Source organism: Triticum aestivum, chromosome 2D, assembly GCF_018294505.1.
Source record: "Triticum aestivum cultivar Chinese Spring chromosome 2D, IWGSC CS RefSeq v2.1, whole genome shotgun sequence".
Classification (NCBI taxonomy): Eukaryota; Viridiplantae; Streptophyta; class Magnoliopsida; order Poales; family Poaceae; genus Triticum; species Triticum aestivum.
Window position 1 is genome coordinate 388126319 of NC_057799.1, and position 8835 is coordinate 388135153.

Here is an 8835-nt window from a genome sequence, read left to right on the forward strand (position 1 = left end):
GCTGCCGCTACCGCACCGCCGACGCCGCCGCCCGAAGCCCCGCGTTGCCGCCGCCGCCGTCCGCTACCGTCGCTGCCGTTCGGATCCGCCGCCGCCGACCAGTTTTTGTCCGGTTTTTGTCGGTTTACTTCGGTAAACCCTAGATCTAATTAGGTTTTTTTAGATCGGTTTTCTCCGATCGGCTCTATTTAGCGAACGTTCGCCCGGACGCCTCTGTTCGCGAACGCGTTCGTTCAACGAACGTTCGTTCGTTAGTCTTTTCTTTTTATTCTATTTTCGGCCAGGGACCTATCAGCGATTATTTTTATCGCAGATTAGCCACTGATCTTCAAACCCTCGCAACTTTTCAACCGTTCGTCCAAATCCAGTGAAACCAACGCCAAAATCTTCGTCTCGAACCCCTGTTTCCAGTTAATCAACTTGAACATGATTTTGACAATTTAAAATTTAGATTCAAGCAGATTTGAATTCGAACTTCTTTTGATCTTAGTTTCAGTTCCGTAGCTCCGATTCGATTGATTCTTTTTGCAAATCGAAGCTCTTCAGTTGAACTTTCAGTTTGGATCTTTTTATTGGAGTTTTACCTTGCATCTATGCTTGAGTGCTTATGTATGCTATTGTTTGTTTGCGATAGAATTTCCAGAGTGCGAAGCGTGCTACTACGAGTCTCTAGGGTTTGCAGATCGTCAGCAAGGCAAGTAACACTTTGATCATACCCCTTTAACTACCCAGTTTTTATGCATTAGTCCAATCCTCAAACATTGCATGAGTAGGATCTGTTTAACATGTGGGTTTTGGGAAGTAGTTGATGAGGTAGAACCTATTGCCCTTTTTACATCAAACCCTGGGAGTTACTTCTACGTTATGCTTATACTGCTATGTTGTGCTCGTAGACGTGGATTGGTTGAGTGTATCCATGACAAATGTGAGAGCTATTAATTAATGGTTAACTTAAGGTGGCTACTTTAATACACATCTGGCTAGATTGGTTGAGGCACCCTGGAGCACCCAGCGGTTGTCTGGGCACCTGGAGCAATCCAGCGCTGTCCTGGGATATCCCGGAGTACCCGTGTGATCATACTATGGTTCGCCACCCAGGCTCAAAGGGATCATAAGATTATTCATGCTAGAAACTTCCGTGTGCAGCCACAAGCCATTATGGGCTCTGGCATAGTTGAGTAAGTTGTGGGAAACCTTTCCATGATGGGCTAGCAGATGTAGGGGATTGTAGGTGTATCGGCCTATCTATCGGTTAAGGGGACCTCTTCGGAAAGACTGTGACTTGGTCATCCGTTTCTCAAACATCATGTAGTGCGGGAAATGCTACGGAGGAGATCGAGTCTTGTGGGGAAAAGTGCGCAAGCCTCTGCAGAGTGTACAAACTAATCATGGTTAGCCGTGTCACCGGTTATGGACATCTTGAGTATCTGGTAGTTGAATTATTGATTTGAGCTCATCACTGTTAATTTAATTTGTTGGGTTATTAATACTGTTTAATTGGGATTGAGTTGGAGGAACCTTCTCAATGTTTATCAACTACCATGATAGTTAAACCTAATATATTCCTTTGTTGTAGGAAAAAATTGGCTTTTCGCAAAAACATGATAACCATAGAGCCTCCACCAGCCATATATGCATGTAGTATTAGCATGTATTTTGTTCATTGCTCTACAGTGTTATTTTGCCAGCATATTCCATGTGCTGACCCGTTTTCGGGCTGCAACGTATTATGTTGCAGAACTTTCAGACGAAGAGCAAGGTGCGCTAGGTCGTTGTCGTGCACTCAGCTATGCCGTTGGAGTTGATGGACTCATTTATCTTCGATGCTTCCGCAGTTATCTTTTAGATGGCCTTAAGCCATATCATTGTAATAAGTTCTCTATTGAGACATTCGATGTAATAAGTGTGTGATTGCACTCTGTTATAAATCCTTGGAGTACTGTGTGTGTCAGCATTACCGATCCAGTGATGACACTTATGCACAGAGATTTGACCTCTGAGGTCGGATCGCTACATCCTTCCCACACGACCTAGAAGCCGTCGGGGATAGGCCCTCCTGGGACACAGGCTGGGGGAAAATGAGCTCATGTGCGATCGGGCGAGGCATCGAAACCCAATCATTTCCGTTCGTATGTACATCCCATACGGTGAATCCCAGTAAAACATTTCTGTTCGTATGTATATCACACACAGTCAGTCCAAGGAATACGTTTCCGTTCTTATGTACATCCCACACAGTCAATCCAGGGAAAACGTTTCCGTTCATATGTACATCCCACACAGTTTTATGTATAGGCTCGTGTGTGAAAGGTGTAACTATCAGACACGCACTACCTTGGTTAACTGTTTGCTTTTATCAACTACATCACACACGATTTGATGAAGAAAATTGTGTGGCATTGGGCTATCCATCACAAGCGCTTTTACTGCCAGAACCGTTTGCAAAGTTCCATGACCGTCAGTTCTCTTTTTACACCGCACACGCTGTTTTCTTTCTAACCGTGTGCATAATATTTTATTAGCTCCTGTATATTTTTATTTTTGCCTGTAATTTATTATTCAAATTGGAAATTTTGAAATATGAAACGTGCAATTCAAATTCTCAGCACAATGGTTCAACAATGAATCCATAAATAAAATTGCAAGTACAATATGTTCAGTAATTACAGGATTAGACAACAATTAACTATGATGAACCACAATATTTAAAGGCGGTAAAGGTGAAGAGACAAGTGTAAATCATTTTGACTGCCGATGGTGTTGAACAAGCGGAATGCCCATAAGTGCCTTCTTGCATGCCATAGGCACGAACACTTTTGTCCAACCCCTTGTGACGATCGCCCGCCCATCCTTCACCGCCTTCAGGAAGACTTCTAGAGCATTATCATGGTAGCATGAATTATATACTTTAACCTTAGTTGCCTCCACTCCGGTCATGTAGTTTGCAAGGTAATCATCAGTAAATAGCTTCGGAAACCACTGAAAATAGAAAAATATCAGATACTGTGGTCTAATAGAGTAACTTGTTGTGGGCAGGGGGGAAAGGTAACACATTACCTACAATCCTAAAGTTCACTGTTGTCTTGGACAAAGTGTAAATAAAGAGATTAATTCCAATCACCCGTTTCTTTCGCCTAACAATCTTTCTTAGTTTCCTCACTTGACGCTTGTTCATGAATATCTCATTGCCCGATACGCAAAAGGGATCGAAGTGTGGATCAGTAACGCTCATATATGTACCTCCAAGCAACCAGTAAATGTTAGAAGCTAAACTGAGATTGCACAAATGATGTAAAATACAACTACATATGTTCCTAAGTACAAGTATTTTTTTAGAGATTTCAACATGAACTACATACGGATGTATATAGAATTATAGATATAGTTTAGATTAGAATATAGATTCACTCATTTTGCTCCTTATGTAGTCTATATTGGAATCTCTAAAAATACTTATATTTAGGAATAGATGGTGTATAAGACATGGGATGCAGCTAACATCGACGGCAAACAACAACATCACCCATTGTAGCCCTGTGTAAGTACATGGAAAGCCAATGTTAACTACAACAGGGTTAACATCCACCAAAAATAGCAAATGGTAATAAAACGGCAGCATCTGTAGTGATATCTTCATTGCGAAAGAGTAGCACGGTAGCAAAGGGACGGATTAAAAAAATGGATACAACTGTTAATTGCAATAGGCTTAACAACATCCTGATTCATGTTTTGTAAGTTTGTAGCCATTGAAATACAACTCTTTAAAAATGGATACAACTGTTAATTGCAATAGGCTTAATGGCCATTGAGACCGGTACTGATGAAAATGCAATTGGCAGAGTTAAACATCACAAGGCAGGTGCTACCAGAGCAGATAATGGCCCAGTTGTCCATAAAAAGGTAGGGAAAATAGCTAAAATGTGTTACGCATGTTTACTACAACATGCTTAATACATCGACCATACAAAACATAGCCATTAATTGTTGGCGAACGTAACATGCAATTTCAAAAAATTCCTACGATCACGCAAGATCTGTCTAGGAGATGCATAGCAACAAGAGGGGGAGAGTGTGTCCACGTACCCTCGTAGACCGAAAGCGAAAGCGTTAGGTTAACGCGGTTGATGTAGTCGAACGTCTTCACGATCCAACCGATCTTAGTACCGAACGTACGACACCTCCGAGTTCAGCACACGTTCAGCTCGATGATGTCCCTAGAACTCTTGATCCAGCAGAGGGTCGAGGGAGAGTCCCGTCAGCACGACGGCGTGGTGATGGAGATGGTGATGTGATCTGCGTAGGGCTTCGCCTAAGCACTACGACCCTATGACCAGAGGAGTAAACTGCGGAGGGGGGCATCGCACACGGCTAAGAGAACAATTGGTGTGCCTTTGGGGTGCCCCCTGCCCACGTATATAAAGGAGGGGAGGAGGAGGTTGCCGGCTAGGAGGGGCGCGCCATGGGGGGAGTCCTACTAGGACTCCACTCCTAGTAGGATTCGCCCCCCCTCTTTTCCTTTCTTACCGGAGGGGAAAAGGAAGGAGTGGGAGAGGGAGAAGGAAAAGGAGGGCGCCGCCCCCTTCCCCTAGTCCAATTCGGACTGCCATGGGGGGGACCACCCCTTGCGGCCCTCCTCTCTCTCCACTAAGGCCCATGAGGGCCAATACTTCCCCCGGGGGGTTCCGGTAACCCCTCGGTACTCTGGTAAAATGCCCGAACCACTCGAAACCATTCCGATGTCCGAATACTACCTTCCAATATATGAATCTTTACCTCTCGACCATTTCGAGACTCCTCGTCATGTCCGTGATCTCATCCAGGACTCCGAAAAAACTTCGGCCACCAAAACACATAACTCATAATACAAATTGTCATCGAACGTTAAGCGTGCGGACCCTACGGGTTCGAGAACTATGTAGACAAGACTGAGACACATCTCCGATCAATAACCAACAGCGGAACCTGGATGATCATATTGGTTCCTACATATTCTACGAAGATCTTTATCGATCAAACCGTAATAACAACATACGTTATTCCCTTTGTCATCGGTATGTTACTTGCCCGAGATTCGATCGTCGGTATCATCATACCTAGTTCAATCTTGTTACCGGCAAGTCTCTTTACTCATTCTGTAATGCATCATCCCGCAACTAACTCATTAGTCACATTGCTCGCAAGGCTTATAGTGATGTGCATTACCGAGAGGGCCCAAAGATACCTCTTCGATACTCGGAGTGACAAATCGTAATCTCGATCTATGCCAACCCGACAAACACCTTAGGAGACACTTGTAGAGCATCTTTATAATCACCCAGTTACGTTGTGACATTTGGTAGCACACAAGGTGTTCCTCCGGTATTCGGGAGTTGCATAATCTCATAGTCAGAGGAATATGTATAAGTCATGAAGAAAGCAATAGCAATAAAACTTAACGATCATTATGCTAAGCTAACGGATGGGTCTTGTCCATCACATCATTCTCTAATGATGTGATCCCATTGGTCAAATGACAACACATGTCTATGGTCAGGAAACTTAACCATCTTTGATTAACGAGCTAGTCAAGTAGAGGCATACTAGGGACACTTTGTTTGTCTATGTATTCACACATGTACTAAGTTTCCGGTTAATACAGTTCTAGCATGAATAATAAACATTTATCATGATATAAGGAAATATAAATAACAACTTTGTTATTGCCTCTGGGGCATATTTCCTTCAGTCTCCCACTTGCACTAGAGTCAATAATCTAGATTACATAGTAATGATTCTAACACCCATGGAGTCTTGGTGCTGATCATGTTTTGCTTGTGGAAGAGGCTTAGTCAACAGGTCTGCAACATTCAGATCTGTATGTATTTTGCAAATCTCTATGTCTCCCTCCTTGACTTGATCGCGGATGGAATTGAAGCGTCTCTTGATGTGTTTGGTTCTCTTGTGAAATCTGGATTCCTTCGTCAAGGCTATTGCTCCAGTATTGTCACAAAAGATTTTCATTGGACCCGATGCACTAGGTATTACACCTAGATCGGATATGAACTCCTTCATTTGCTGCTTCCGAAGCAGCTATGTACTCCACTTCACACGTAGATCCCGCCACGACGCTCTGCTCAGAACTGCACCAACTGACAGCTCCACCATTCAATATAAATACGTATCCGGTTTGTGACTTAGAGTCATCCGGATCAGTGTCAAAGCTTGCATTGACGTAACCATTTACGACAAGCTCTTTGTCACCTCCATAAATGAGAAACATATCCTTAGTCCTTTTCAGGTATTTCAGGATGTTCTTGACCACTTTCCAGTGATCCACTCCTGGATTACTTTGGTACCTCCCTGCTAAACTTATAGCAAGGCACACATCAGGTCTGGTACACAGCATTGCATACATGATAGAACCTATGGCTGAGGCATAGGGAATGACTTTCATTTTCTCTCTATCTTCTATAGTGGTCGGGCATTGAGTCTGACTCAACTCCACACCTTGTGACACAGGCAAGAACCCTTTCTTTGACTGAACCATTTTGAACTTCTTCAAAACTTTATCAAGGTCTGTGCTTTGTGAAAATCCAATTAATCGTCTTGATCTATCTCTATAGATCTTGATGCCCAACATATAAGCAGCTTCACATATGTCTTTCATTGAAAAATTCTTATTCAAGTATCCTTTTATGCTATCCAGAAATTCTGTATTATTTCCAATCAACAATATGTCATCCACATATAATATTAGAAATGCTACAAAGCTCCCACTCACTTTCTTGTAAATACAATTTTCTCCAAAAGTCTGTATAAAACCATATGCCTTGATCACACTATCAAAGCTTATATTCCAACTCCGAGAGGCTTGCACCAGTCCATAAATGGATCGCTGGAGCTTGCACACTTTGTTAGCACCTTTAGATCGACAAAACCTTCTAGTTGCAAAATATACAACTCTTCTTTAAGATATCTATCAAGGAATGCAGTTTTGACATCCATTTGCCAAATTTCATAATCATAAAATGCGGCAATTGCTAACATGATTCGGACAGACTTAAGCATCGCTACGGGTGAGAAGGTCTCATCGTAGTCAACCCCTTGAACTTGTCGAAAACCTTTCGCAACAAGTCGAGCTTTGTAGACAGTAACATTACCGTCAACGTCAGTCTTCTTCTTGAAGATCCATTTATTCTCTATGGCTTGCCGATTATCGGGTAAGTCAACCAAAGTCCACACTTTGTTCTCATACATGGATCCCATCTCAGATTTCATGGCCTCAAGCCATTTCGCGGAATCTAGGCTCATCATCGCTTCCTCATAGTTCGTAGGTTCGTCATGGTCTAGTAACATGACTTCCAGAACAGGATTACCGTACCCCTCTAGTGCGGACCGTACTCTGGTTAACCTACGAGGTTTGGTAGTAACTTGATATGAAGTTTCATGATCATCATCATTAACTTCCTCACTAATTGGTGTAGGCATCACTGGAACTGATTTCTGTGATGAACCATTTTCCAAATCAAGAGAAGGCACAATTATCTCATCAAGTTCTATTTTCCTCCCACTCACTTCTTCTGAGAGAAACTCCTTCTCTAGAAAGGATCCATTCTTAGCAACGACTATCTTGCCTTCGGATCTGTGATACAAGGTGTACCCAACAGTTTCCATTGGGTATCCTATGAAGACGCATTTCTCCGATTTGGGTTCGAGCTTATCAGGTTGAAGCTTTTTCACATAAGCATGGCAGCCCCCAAACTTTAAGAAATGACAGCTTAGGTTTCTTGCCAAACCACAGTTCAAATGGTGTCGTCTCAACGGATTTAGATGGTGCCCTATTTAACGTGAATGCAGCCTTATCTAAAGCATAACCCCAAAACAATAGCGGTAAATCGGTAAGAGACATCATAGATCGCACCATATCTAATAAAGTACGATTACGACGTTCGGACACACCATTACGCTCTGGTGTTCTAGGTGGCGTGAGTTGCGAAACTATTCCACATTGTTTCAAATGAAGACCAAACTCGTAACTCAAATATTCACCTCCATGATCAGATCGTAGAGACTTTATTTTCTTGTTACGATGATTTTCCACTTCAGTTGAAATTCTTTGAACTTTTGAAATGTTTCAAACTTATGTTTCATAAAGTAGATATACCCATATCTGCTCAAATCATCTGAGAAGGTCAGAAAATAATGATACCCGCCGCGAGCCTCAACACTCATCGGATCGCATACATCAGTATGTATTATTTCCAATAAGTCAATTGCTCGCTCCATTGTTGTGACGCCCGGATAATTATGCTACAGTAAACCTACGCTAATGATGCCACGTCACCTCTGTTAGTGTTGATAATCGCGCGTTAGTTCAAAACCGGATCAAAATTCAAATTCAAAATATGGCAAACAACAAAAGTTTTCATAAATTAAAACTAAAATGTTCGGGTTGTTTCAAATAAATCGTAAGCAATTATGGTGGAGAGACCAAGCTTTGATAAAATGTTTAAAGGCTCTAAAGTAATTAAAACAGCAGCTATGACAATTAATTAAATGCCTTTTAAAAATAATAATAATGCAAACTATTTTAATCAGGTGTCAAACTTTTTGGGGCAGTAGAATAAATTATAACATTAATTTAGGAGTTGTATTTATATTTTATAAAACAGAAATTAAAAGAATAAAATCGAAAAGAAAATAGATAAAGAAAAGAAAACAGAAAAGAAACGAAAAAAAAGGGAAAGACAAAGCCCCCCTCCCCCTGGGCCATTCGGCCCAACTGGCCACCCAGGCCACCAAGAGGCCCACCAGCCGTCCCCTTATCCCCTCACCCCCCCGAAACCCAAACCCCCC